The following is a 13,273-nucleotide window of genomic DNA, read 5'->3' as shown; positions in this document are numbered from 1 at the left end:
GTGCATCTTGCAGAAAGACCATGTCTATGCCAGCGTCCCGGGCCAGACAAGCATTTCAATTAGTATGCACATGAATCAGAGTACCACAGGAGATTGATTTTTCAGTCAAGACGTGGGAACCGAGGATGAAACAAAGTTACAACTCAGAGGATTGAAATCTAAGCTCTTTTAGATTATCAAAGATTATCAAACAACTGAGCTTTGTGAGAAAAGCTGTAAAGGGTGTCAGGATGAGACAGACTAAACCTTTCCCTGAACTGTGATTGTGCAGAAATAAAATTAACAGCAGATGCTGAGATGAGGAAGAAAACCGGAGCATCGCCGCCTGCAAAAACAGTAAGGCTGTGCTTTGCTAAAAATAACATTTGTCTCGCAAATTGACACTTTGTGAGATTTAAAAATGCTTCAGACTGGAGCGAGGAACCAGACAGCTGGATCTGAAGAGATCTAACATCCAACACGTACAATAAAATCTATTCAAATTCTAGTTTAAAATGCATGCGACAAGTTCTTTCTCAAATTTTTGTGTTCTAAGTTGAGTTTTATATCATTTAAATTTAGCCTACAAATTAATCTAATGACATATTTTCCGCTCATCTTGAATATTGTACACATTAAATATTGACTTTCAAAAAAAGTAATACATGTGTATATATATATATATATATATATATACACACACACACACACACACACACACACACACACACACACACAATAAAAAATACTCTTACGGATGTCATAAATTATTAATTCATAAATATCACTTTATGGTTTTCAGTTGATTGGGAGGGGTTGTACAATTACAACCTGAACTAACCTTACTTTGTCATTCAAAGTTAAAACTATCTTCTACTTTAAGATTTGACACCTGAATGTGTACAGGGATCCTATTATATAGTCTGCTGTTTTTCTGTTTTAGTTTCTGCATGATGGTTGCACCAAATGACTTTGGCAGACAAGTTTTGTACCACCTTTGTACCATTTTTTTTATGCTTCCCAAAATTATCAAAATGAATTTTGATTCAGAACTGATATGAAAAAAACATCATAAGAGGTGTATAAATTGTCTTTTTAAAATAAATATAAATTTAAAGAGCCATCCAAAAAAAAACCATGCCATGTCTTTGACTTGCACACATTTCAACTCAAAAAAGACCAAATTCTTGCGTGTCCTTGCAGATTTTCCCAGATGATAGCTGCTTTGAGGGAGTTTTGTGTTGGGTAAGCAGTCCGTTTATGATTGTTATGCTTTTTCCATTTCTGGCTCACATCAGACAGGAGCTGCCGTACGAGTCAATGTCAAACAAACACCTTTCACTTCCTCCATCGAGTACGGCGGAGATGATGCGTATCTAACAAGCATTTCAATCTCATGCTAATTCTTTCTAGGACTGCAACTTTGTCCGACACATTATGCCAACATCCTCCTTCCATTAAGAAAGCTTTCCATATTGAAGTTTCTGCTGCCATTTCTAAAATGTAATGTTTGGAAATGTTAGAAACTCTGACCTTGACGGCAAATCAGAGGCTTTTTATCGTGTTATCCGGGAATCTTCACACTTTTGAACACACATCTTTACACTTTCCTGAGTGTCAGTGGGGTGTGAGAGGCAGAAGCTCACACGTCATGAGAGGCTACAGAGACGCAGAGATCTAGAAAGATCCCGAGATAACGACAGAGAGAAACAGAGATGCTGACGAGGGAAGGATTTGCATAGAAGGTGAAACTGTCCATCTTAAAGCACAGGAGCGTTCACAAACGCTAATGAAAGCTTGATCTAGAGAACTCAGAGGAGCTTTAGTGGTCAGCACAAGAGGCATTGCAACTCACTCTGTGCATCACTTTCCAGTAAAAGACCATGATGTCTTGATAGATAAAAAGGACCGCAAAGTGAGCTTTTGTTTAACTGTACAGTATCTCATCTATAATTTCATTAGATATCATTCTCAACAGTATCTTAAACTATGCTTTGATTTTCCAAGACACTAGCTTGGAAGTCTGTTCCCATTACAAACTCAAATATTTTCAGCAAATTATAATACTCTAAAATCTAATGTTCTAAGCTCTTTAAATGACTCTAATAGCTCAATATCCATACAAAAAAAAAAGTTACGAAGGAGACATATCTTCACGTTATGCATAAAAAGGTTACAATACGCAAAAATTTACTTTAAAACAACAACAAAAAAAAAAAACCTTGAGCATTTTGGCCATTCGTGTTCATGACAACAATGTTTTGGGGGGGGGGGGGGGCTCAAATTGATATCATTATTGTGCATAAAATGAAATTGTGCAAAATACAGTGCTTTTAGCAGTTTTCGCATATCTGAATGAACGAAACACTTTTTTTGACTAACGCAAAGGGAAGTTTCCATTTTTTGGTACTCTGTTGTCTTATAAAAGTACCCTTATAGTCTAAACTAAGCATCCCTGACACTCACTCTCTTATACAGTGGCTACACAGACCCTTCCCGTGTCCCGTCTCTCTCTCTCGATCAATGCACCGCAGTGCGTCTGCATCTGTAATGGACAGACCTGCTGTTTCTCATCAGTAACAGGACGAAGGCTAAACGGAGCTGTCTGACCGCTCACTTTAACCAGAGCTGAGCCAAGCGCTTCACCAGATGCCGTGCTGTCTTTGACTCCACGCCACCAGATTTACTCTGATTAGTCATCAATAAACATCACGTGACCCATATTCCACAAGTGTCCATTCGCCTGGAGTCATAAATGCTTGGGAAATGTTATGTTTGGAATAAGATAATGATATTACACAACTCCTAGGAATATGCTGACCAGATCTGGTGGCCGTGCTGGACTTTCAAGCATGCAGTCTGGTCATTAGCAGGCCGAGTGTGGTTAAACACACTGACAGGGGAATCTGGTTAGATTAAAGGCAAAAAGCGACTTCAGAAAGGACTTAGCGGGAAGCAGCCTGTTGAGGAAGCATGATTAATGGTGATCTAAACACATGGGTGCATAATCAAATCCAAGCTCCATGCACCTCCACAAATACAGACCATGTCCCATTTTCCACAAGAGATGTTTGGAGTCAAAAGTGACTTAAGAAATTCTTAAAGAAATACCAAAAAGGAAAACTCTAGGTTACATATTTAAACCTTTAAATAATCAAAACTGGAGTGCAATGGGACTAAATGGAGATTAAATGGAGAATTAAGTCTGAGGAAAAACCTGTGCATTTCACCTCTGGAGTTTTAGAAGAAATCGCAATTATTTAACAAGACAAGAAATGTTGCCATTAAAAGTATCATTGTAAACTCGAATTTTCTATGTTCTCATTCCTTTTACGGCTGCTTTAGCCTACATGCTTGCTTTTTAATGAAGTTGTAACATAAAGGAGATGTTGAATTTCTCAGCTGTTTCTCTAGATCGAAATGAGATTAAATGGAGAGCAAAGGGAGATTTTTGCTCAAATTAACTGTTCAGATTTTGCTCCTGAGAAAAAGACTTCAATAATCTCAGAGTTTCAAAGGAAATCTCATCAGTGCCTCAAACTGAGCTCAGATGTTCTAAAACACCAAAGTCTCGTTACGATTTCTCTTCAGATTCTTGTTTTATGCCTTAAAATCACTTATATAGCTCCTTTATATGCTTACTCTAGTCAATTTGGTTATTTCTCCTAAAGAAGTTGAGAACAAAACGAAGATGTTTAATTATCTCAGCGGTTTCTCTAGACCAAAATGACATTAAATGGAGATGAAAGAAATCCTTTGTGTGTGTGTGTGTGTGTGTGTGCGCGTGTGTGAACTGCTCAGGTGTTACTTCAGAGAAAATTACCCAATCTCAAATGTTTCTAGACTTCCAGAAGAAATCTCAAATTGTGCTCAGACCAAATCTGCAAACAAACATCTCATTACAAACTCGTATTTCTTATAAAGACCTAACAAGTCTATCCTCATTCATTTCATATCTCCAATCTGAGTTTGTTTCTAGAAATTTTGGGAGATGTTTAAACAAACTACAAGGTTAAACCTTCACTGAGTTTCCTCGGCGATTAAAGATCCCCCTGTGAGCAGTAAAGTCTTCCTGTAGATGAAAATGACTTTGACCCGCGCACTAACAGACGCTAACAGGTTGATTTCCAGCTGCGAGAGAACATGTCTTACCTCATTAAACACACAGCTCCTCCAGACTTCGACTGTAGCTCCACACAGAGCAGAAACACCCTGTAGTTCCTCCGAGACGGTCTCAGCTCTGCAGTGAATGAGACACAGATGTGTGGGTCCTGTGTAAGCGTGAACAGCTCTCTCTCTCTCTCTCTCTCTCTCTCTCTCTCTGAAGTCTGATGACATAGCGAGGCCCCGCCCACATCTCCAGGTAGGAGGAGTGTCTTGTTTTGTTTTCTGCAGTTTCTGTCCCTCACCATCAACACCCATGTAGAAGGGTTCCAGACCAGTTTTAGATTGTTTTTATACAGAGCTAATTAGAATTGTTAACTTTGCTAACACAAACCTAATTCTAACAGAAAAAAAAATATGATTTACTATTGAAAATACATTATCTGCGCAAAATATTTTTGCAAATAAACACAACCTACTTAATAAATACAATCATATGAGTCTTATCATCATCACAACATCAGATTTTTCTGGACACCAGTTTAAAACATCAAACATCTTGTTGTAAACTAAACTTCATTCGAAACATTCCTTAGTTACTTTATATATATATACTGTATTTTTTTCCCTTTTTAACATAATTGTTGAAAATTTTGATTTCATATTTAATAATCTGACTTCTAGCATAAAATAATGTCAATATGCAAATAAATAAATATTCTCCATTAATTAATTAATTATACAAAATATGTCAATTTTAAAGCTATCTATCTATCTATCCATCTATCTATCTATCTATCTATCTATCCATCTATCTATCTATCTATCTATCTATCCATCTATCTATACTGTAAAAAATAAAAAGTTGAGAAAACTCAAAAACCTCCTGAAGCTGGTTGCCTTAAACTATTAAGTTTTCTGAACTTTTGTTGACTTGGACATGCTTTCATGGAATTTAACTAGCATTGCATTCAAAGCCCCTTCAAAACACACACAAAAAAAATTGCAAAAACAATAAAATAAATAAATAAATGCGTGAGTTTTTAAATACAATTTACAAATGCATTTACAGATACAAAATGTTTGTATTCTTGTTGAGATAATATTGTTCTGATTCTGAAGAACTGATCTTGATGTGTGTTTGGTGTGAGTGTGTGTGTAACCAGATGCTTGCGACAGAAGTCACATGTTCAGCCCTTCAAACAGATCTGCGTCTCTTTCAGGGGCTCGGAGGAAAGTTTTATTGCCCACAGATCGGGAAATTTCATGAATGTCTCGGTTTTGTTTCGGATGTTTCCACTAAAATACTTTAGAAGCAATAAAAAGAGACTTACATCTGCATTTGATCTGGATTTAATCTCACTGGTGTCTAGGAGAATCAGCTGAGATCTCATCTGTGATGCTTTTTTTCTGTTGGTAATGATGTGCTGTTGTTGAAACACTGAAACCGGACCATCAGCTTCCCATAGAAACCAAACATCACAGCAAAAACTCAAATGGACAAACAGCTCCATCACAAAGCATGATGGTTATGTGGGTGAATCTATTGAAAACATGCCTGTGTCATATTTCAACACAAAAACAAACAAAAGAAAAATTAATTAAATTGTGCATAAAGAAAACCAAAGTAAGCGTAAAGATTTATTTTTTAAATACAAATATATTGTTTAAAATGAATACAAAAAAATAATACGAGGCAAACAAACAATTACATGCTTGTTTACATCATCAAAAATCTAATAAAAAAATAATAAACAATTTTTATATATAATTTTCTGTATGTTTGTATTTACATATTTGGTTATTCATAAAATTAAAGGCAGTTCCAAATACTGATATATAAATATAGCATGATGAAAGCACCATATATAAAGTTTAGTGTATAATCAGTTTTGTACATTGTGTTAATGGAAATTTGGGAAATGTGATTTACTTTCAGAAAAACTTACTTCAAAAGGTAAGCAAACAAGTACATAAATATGCATTATTCATAAAAAAAAAACAATGTCCTGTTGTGTGTCTTTTCAATGTAACCTATATATAGACATGGTTGTGAAATTCAACCAACAGCTATTAAAGTAGATGTGAACATCTGTTATCTATATCTCTACACAGCACTATCACGATGACTACATAATGAGTGAGTGAGTAATGGCCTGATTTCTGTCAGATTGTGGTCCACACAACACACACAAACATGTACACACAGCAAAACCAGCAGTCAATTATTAATGCGTCCTCTCACTTCGAATGCCATCAAGCGCAAAACAATCACCTTCTGCACCAATGATTTATTACATAACAGCAGCGGCCCATGAACAACACGCTCAGTTCACGCCATAAATAATACCTTCTGTAATTTAGTGAAGAGTGAATGAGGCAGGTTTGATCTCCGACTGGCCAACAGTAGGGGATTGAGGTGATTACAAGTCTTGTTTTTGTCTGTTTTACGTTCCACTGACACTAGCATTCCTGAGGGAGACTCCCTAAACCTGAAAATCTCAGCCCTTCCCCCGCGGGACCTCAGATCCCCCCACGCTCTTTACAGCCCCCCCCCGGGGCAAGTTTACATTCTCTCAGTATCAGGTTACAATCCACTTTCAAAATGTAAATTTAATGCACAGCAATTTGTGTGTTTGTGTGTATAAATGCTACACAATACATGAGTGGTATTGGACTCTATATTGCCACCTACTGGTGTGGATTTAGTACCACCCTGGTGTTTATCAAACAATGGCATTACTCGCTACTTGACTTCCATAGTATGATGCATTATTGGAGAAATTTACAAGCTACACTAAGAAATGCTGGGTTGAGCCTATTGGATCATTATAATGGGTTATTGTTTTATATTTTTACCCAGGTGCTGGCTAAATTTGAACACTGGGTCATTTTTTTTCGACCTAACCGTTGAGTAGAGCCGGTCTCTGACGAAACAACCCAGCAGTTACAGAGTTAAAGTCAAGGCTTTTTGCATCCTCTACAGGAGAGGAAGCAAAATAAAGCAAAATAAAGGTTTGTATACATTTTATTTAATTTATAAAGTCTTTAATGTGGTGTAAATTATTATTATTTTACGCAACGCAACTTAAGAATGCAATGTCAGTTAGCTGCGTCCGCAGCGGTCGTTTCGCATGATGGAAACACCTTTTGCCTTTCATAACATAAATGGATTTTAGTAGCTATATTACTGAATTTAATTTAATTTGATGTTAAAATATGTTCTATAATCTCAGTAATAAGGCAGCATGATATTGGATTTTTAGATTTTCTGCGATATATTGCAATATGAACAAAAATAGGCGATAGGTAAAATATAGGCGCATTTCCATTAACCTTTAAATTGCGCAAACTGAAATTGCGAATTGAAAATAAGCCTAATGGAAATGCGTCAATTTCGCTAAAACGTACATATATCGCAAAAATAAATTTACGCTTGCTTGAGGTGGTTTTTCAGGCAATACGGAAAAGGAATAATCAGCAAAACTGCAAGGGAAATGTTTTAATTTATTTTTTTATCCCATTAATAGGTCACATGGCATACGTAAAAAGTCATATGATCATTCCTCAATGTACAATAACCACCAAGAAACACTTTATATTTGGCTGCTCTCAAGTGTTAGGGGCTTTTCCTGCCATTAATGCCTAGACTATTTACACTGCACATGTCTGCAGCATGTAGCGGCTCTGAAACCCCACCAGAGTTTTTACAAAGCTCATCAGTCTGAAAAGTGAGGTGTACTCTGATTGGCCAGCTATCCAATGTGTTGTGATTGGCTGAATACGTCATGCATGTGATGGAAATGTTATGTCCCTCACCAGTGGGCTACTTTAACACTGTTGCCACGGGTTGTTTTTCATGTCGGCGGCCCGTGGTTGAAGCGACCCCAATAATGTGATATTTAAACCCTGGAATGCGACTTTTATCAGGGGAACCCCACCAATAAATGTGTATGTTACCCGCCAGAATGTGGTTTCTACCGGAAAAGTTCTACCCCTGAAAAGTGACTGGGCTAGTTTTGGGTAGTTTTGAGTAGCAGTTGGGCGGGTTGTGCTGAGAAAACCTGGCAACCCTGCCCCTCACCATACTGTGGTGTCGTGTCCCAGCATGACGGGACAAAAACAATAAAAACCCATTACAAACTAGGCATTTGTTGCATCCAGTGGGGACATAATTACTGATTTTAATGACTTATACTGTCTTTTTACATGTTGCGTATCGCATGAAACATACAGCGTCTCCACAACATGGGGCTGGGGGCAACAGCGAGCATAAAAGTTGTGCCTTCTTTCTTGTGTGAACATTTGGGTGGCGTTGTGCAAATCTTACCACATTGTGATGTAGACACTTTAGGAGGGTGTTGTTGACTCTTAAATTTGATAAAGAATATCTCTTTGGATTTGAGACTTTAGTCCTTGCAAATGTACAGATCTTCTTCATGCACCAAGAGCTTGTAATACGGCAAAGACAAAGGAAAAATTTTAATCGCATCATATGACCCCTTTAATATAATGGCTAGTGTAGCCAAAATCCATTGCCATGACTTATTACGAGAGGTAAAAATTAATATCTAGTCGTATAACATCAGTTAATGAAAACACAGTCAATTCGCAATACTTTTTGATAGACATTTAATAAATATCGCGAAAGTTTTGTGCAAATTTGTAATGGAGAAGCGCCTAATGATGGGGGTGATTTTGTAGGTGAGTAAATCAACATAGAAGATAAGTAAACTACAAGCATATATAAATATAATAGAACATACTTAGAAATTAAATAAACAGTGCTTTATATTTTTCTGGTAAGTCTAACAGTATTCAGGTAAGCCTACAGAATTTGAATAATTAAATGTAAAATAACACTGCTTAGTCTACAATATATAAATTAAATCTCATAAATCTGTGTTAAAGCTACAACTCTTGTTGTTTGATTAACATTCCTGACACAGAAAGCAACAGAAACATTAAACTGCTGTGAACCAATATACTATGACATATTTGACGGTCTTTTCAGCCCCCCTTGATTTTTTCGTAATGTAGAGAGGCAGGTTGCGAAGACCAAGTAAACCACTGGGCAGAAAGTGTGTAAATTTAAGAAAAAAGATCAGATTGGGGGATTTAAACTCTTGTACTCTGGCAACCGTAACCAAGCATGTAGAGGGCTGTTACTAATGCAAGAAAATACAAATGACAAATTAAATTGAACTCTTCAGGATAAATAACCAGCAGTTAAATATCGCTGATGATGAAGTCATCGTGGAGTGCTACCTGAACTGGCTAAATAATGGCATTATTGTCCTTGAGAGCTGCTTCACAGCAGAATTTAAACTACTATTGTCTCCATAGTTGAGTTTTCATAATTGATTCAGTGATTTTCCAGTTTACAATTTATCATTTTAAACAGATTAGCCAAAGTTTTGCTGTAAGACTTAAAGTGGGAAAAATAAACGCACCTTTAAAGGCAAAAAACCCAACAACTTCAAAGTCATCCACTTTTATAGACATCAGAAAGCATGCCTGATAACCGCATGACCTACTTTATGAGGGAACACAAATGAACCTTGAAGGGATTGGCCTGAATAGGAACGTGACTGCTTCCTTACCTCATTTACCTAGTCATTGTATTTCCATTGGCAAACAAAGCCATTCGGCGTATTGTAAAAGAATAAATACTCAATCATAAAGAAAGGACACCCAGCAGTTAAACTTGTTTCAACATAAAACGAACAGTGAACAGATGCGACTCATTAGTCTCCCCAAACAGAGTTCCTGATTCGTGCAGGAGAAGTTTTCAAAGCGCAGGTGCACTTTAAAGAATCCAGTGACACTCCAGTGAAAATGCATGTATGGGTAGAGTTGACTAGGTTTGAAACAGACTGATTTACTCACAAAGCCTGCCCATAAGATGCTCCGCTTTGCCATCAAGTGCAGGATGAAGTGAAAGAAGGAACAAAACAAGGTAGCGCTGCTTGATTGTTGTTTATAGGCAGCGCAGTTAAATATAGCCAGACTCTGTCATTAGGGTCAACACGTGATGACAGAACTCTTTGTCGTTTGCTGGGATTTGTGTGCAGTGCAACTTACACTGCTCATTTTGCTGTTAAACTCCCATAACTCAATATAGCACAGCCGCAAATCACATTGTCAACAATGAAAGTTTTCTTCTTTCTTCTTAGGCTCGAGACAATTCAGTACAGCTTGAGTTTCAGGTGAAGCGAAATATATTCAGCAGCATCTAAGATTTTAAATAAACATTCAGCGCTCAATAAAAGATTAGCTTGTGCCAAAAACACAAAGGTTTATAATAGCCAGAAGAAAGCAGACTCAGAAAAGCAATAAAGATCTGAATGTGATCTTACATGCCACTATTTAGGTCATTTTCTCAAAGCAAAGTTGACAAAACTGTTACACATTATTTATAATTCTGATGATTTTCTAGAAAAAGTGTCTATTCAAAATGAGAAAATGTTGATTCATTCTCTCTGGAAAGAAATACATGGGCAGGAGTTTTGTGATTCTGTTCTGCTCAGCTAATTTAATTGCTGATGACTGTTTTTCTAAAAACAATGATTGCTAACAGGAAACAAAGTGGGAGTGAGAAAGGAGACAAAATTACCTAACTGTAGCCTACCCCTAATAAATGTGATCCAGGTCAACTCCCCTAAGAGCAATGATAACACAACTAACTAGCTGGAGATCTGCGTAAGACAGCACACAATATATCAAGATCTCATCTCAAGAGAGAAGTGAACAAATTCAGAGGGGCGGTTCTGGGTGGGACGGGTGTTTTTCTCTCGGTCAGAAAGGCTTTCAAAAGCACAGGAGGAGGGGTATGAAGAAAACCACCTGAGGGTCACGGGGCACGAGAAACAACAGCCATGTGAACTCATCCTTCAAAGGCCCCCGGCACCTCCGTCTGACAGACATCCAAACACAGAGAACAATGACACTTTCAAAACATTCATCACTTTCATCCTTCATCGCAGACGCACAGAAAGATCTTCTTGTTCCATTTCACAGGAATTAGTCTTGTTAATTCATTTGTGGAGCCTGATAACCAAATGTCATAACAATTGCAGAACATCCTACAGATGTTAATGGATGAGAGCCAGCAGATCTTCAGTATGAATGAGGCTTTGTTAGGCTTCAGGAGCGTGGTAGGTGGTGCAGAGACGACGATAATAAAGCAGGTTTGTGTAAATAACAGTAGGGAATCATTCCTGAGGGCAGCAGGTCAAGACGAATTTCAGGACTGTTCAAGCAACTATTAATGACACACTGTCATTCAACAAGCACTTACATCCTCCGCAATATACAAAAGAGCGATTATAATATACTGTACATGTACAATGTACAATCATTTCTTTTTTATTGGATGCGCTTTTTATTAAACGTCTGATGGACCGATGCAGAGCAACTTCTGCTGAGTGACATCAAACAGCTTGAAAGATCAAAGACAATTTTTAATATAACTCTTGACTGGATTCACATGAAAGAAGAAAGTCATATACACTTACTTCAAGGTGAGTAATTTATGGGCTAATTTTCATGTTTGGGTGAACTAACCCTTTAAAAATGTATATATATGCACTTCCTTTAAAATTATATATACACACACACACCTGCCTGGCACTTTGTGAAAAGGTAATTTCCCCTAAATCTAATAATTGGTTGTGCCACACTTTGCAGCAACAACTGCAATCAAGTGTTTGTGGTAACTGCCAATGAGTCTTTCACATCACTGTGGAAATTGTAGTGAGATTGTGTTAGCAGAATTTATTTTCATATTCCACTTGGTTTGATATTCTGTATCTAATGCATTGAAATTCATCAATTTTGGAGGCAACAATTGAACATGAACTAAAAAAACTGAGAAAAAAACCTTGTAAAAACGCTAAACTACCATAATTTCTCATTCAAAGCTCCAATAAACACAAAAACTCTTCAGAGAAGCACATTCAATTGCTTTACAGCACATTTCTTCAATTCACCTATTCTCCCTGAAGAGCACCTGACTCACATTACAATGGTATCACAAAAATGCACTAATTACCATGAACAAGCACACCTCAAGATGAGTAAATTAATGGAACAGAACAATTAAAAATCAAGCTAAATTTTTTTTTCAAACTGTCTTGCAAATCCAACTTTTTTTTTACACCCCACAAGTTTGCATGAACTCCAAAAAAAAAACCAAGCCCTGTATGCCAATAATACAGGTTACTCACCTGAAATGCTATCTTTAGAAAGGGCAAGACTCGCCTGAGCGCGAGAGACAGTCGATGGCACCTGATTCTGTACGTGAGAGTCCGTGTGAAACATTAGGAGACGATCTGAAGTGTAGCCACCATTATGTTACCCAGGAAACCGATGCTCTTTCAAAGCAGCCGACCAATGGCGAGGCACCTCGATTGTGCTGGGACAGAAGTCACATGACCAGGGTTTGAGCAGCACACAAAATGAGTGCATGGGGCTGGGGTGGGCAGGAGTGGTTGGGACGTTTGGGGGAGGAATGGACGCTTGAAAGAGTCACAAAAGAAATCAAATGGCAAGCGATGCCTCCATGGTGAAGCCCCAACTTTATGCTTGTTTACGGGGCCGCTCGTTCAGCAAGCAAATCCAGTGACCTTTAACAATCACTGAGAATCTGTAAAAACACATTCCTTCTCTATTGAGATTAAAAATGCACTTTAGGATCATAAAGATGTAAAAACATTCCCTACAACCATTAAACTGCTCTTGTTAAATTGTGTTTACTGGAAGAAAAAGGTAGATAATGTTTCTGCACACCACATGACTGTAATTTGACAAACTAAACAACAACAAACCTGCTTCATGGCTTATTTTCTTAAATTATGATACATTCTAAAACTACTTAGGGGTCTTTCACACAGAAAACATTTTTGTATTTCCTTCTAAACTGTCCTTTTTAATGCAGTAATCAAAGATTATGTTTTATTAATTTAAAGGGTAGATCCCAACATATTGCTCTCATGGTAAATATAAAGTGGAAGCATAACTTGGGAGGAATAAGCCTGTGTGTGTGTGTGTGTGTGTGTGTGTGTGTGTGTGTGTGTGTGTGTGTGTGTGTGTGTGGGTGTGTGTGATTTGAAGCGGTGTCTGTGAAGGAGTATGCGATATCTCCAGATGGTACATAAGCACGTTTTGTTCTCGATCCATCCAGCAGCTG

At 37.4% G+C, this 13,273-nt stretch overlaps 1 protein-coding gene across 1 annotated transcript in view; it reads right to left on the bottom strand.

The window, feature by feature from the left end:
- Window positions 1-12,442, bottom strand: part of LOC132124995 (ras association domain-containing protein 8-like) — a 41,366-nt gene extending 28,924 nt beyond the window's left edge. The window contains exon 1 of the mRNA XM_059536192.1: window positions 12,312-12,442. The gene's annotated coding sequence lies outside the window, so the exon portion shown is untranslated. The remainder of the gene's footprint in view (window positions 1-12,311) is intronic.
- Between the last annotated feature and the right edge of the window lie 831 nt (window positions 12,443-13,273).

The sequence above is a fragment of the Carassius carassius genome, chromosome 43 (genome assembly GCF_963082965.1).
Source record: "Carassius carassius chromosome 43, fCarCar2.1, whole genome shotgun sequence".
Lineage (NCBI taxonomy): Eukaryota > Metazoa > Chordata > Actinopteri > Cypriniformes > Cyprinidae > Carassius > Carassius carassius.
The sequence above is the reverse complement of the archived record's forward strand: the minus strand, read 5'-3'. Positions and strand labels throughout refer to the sequence as shown.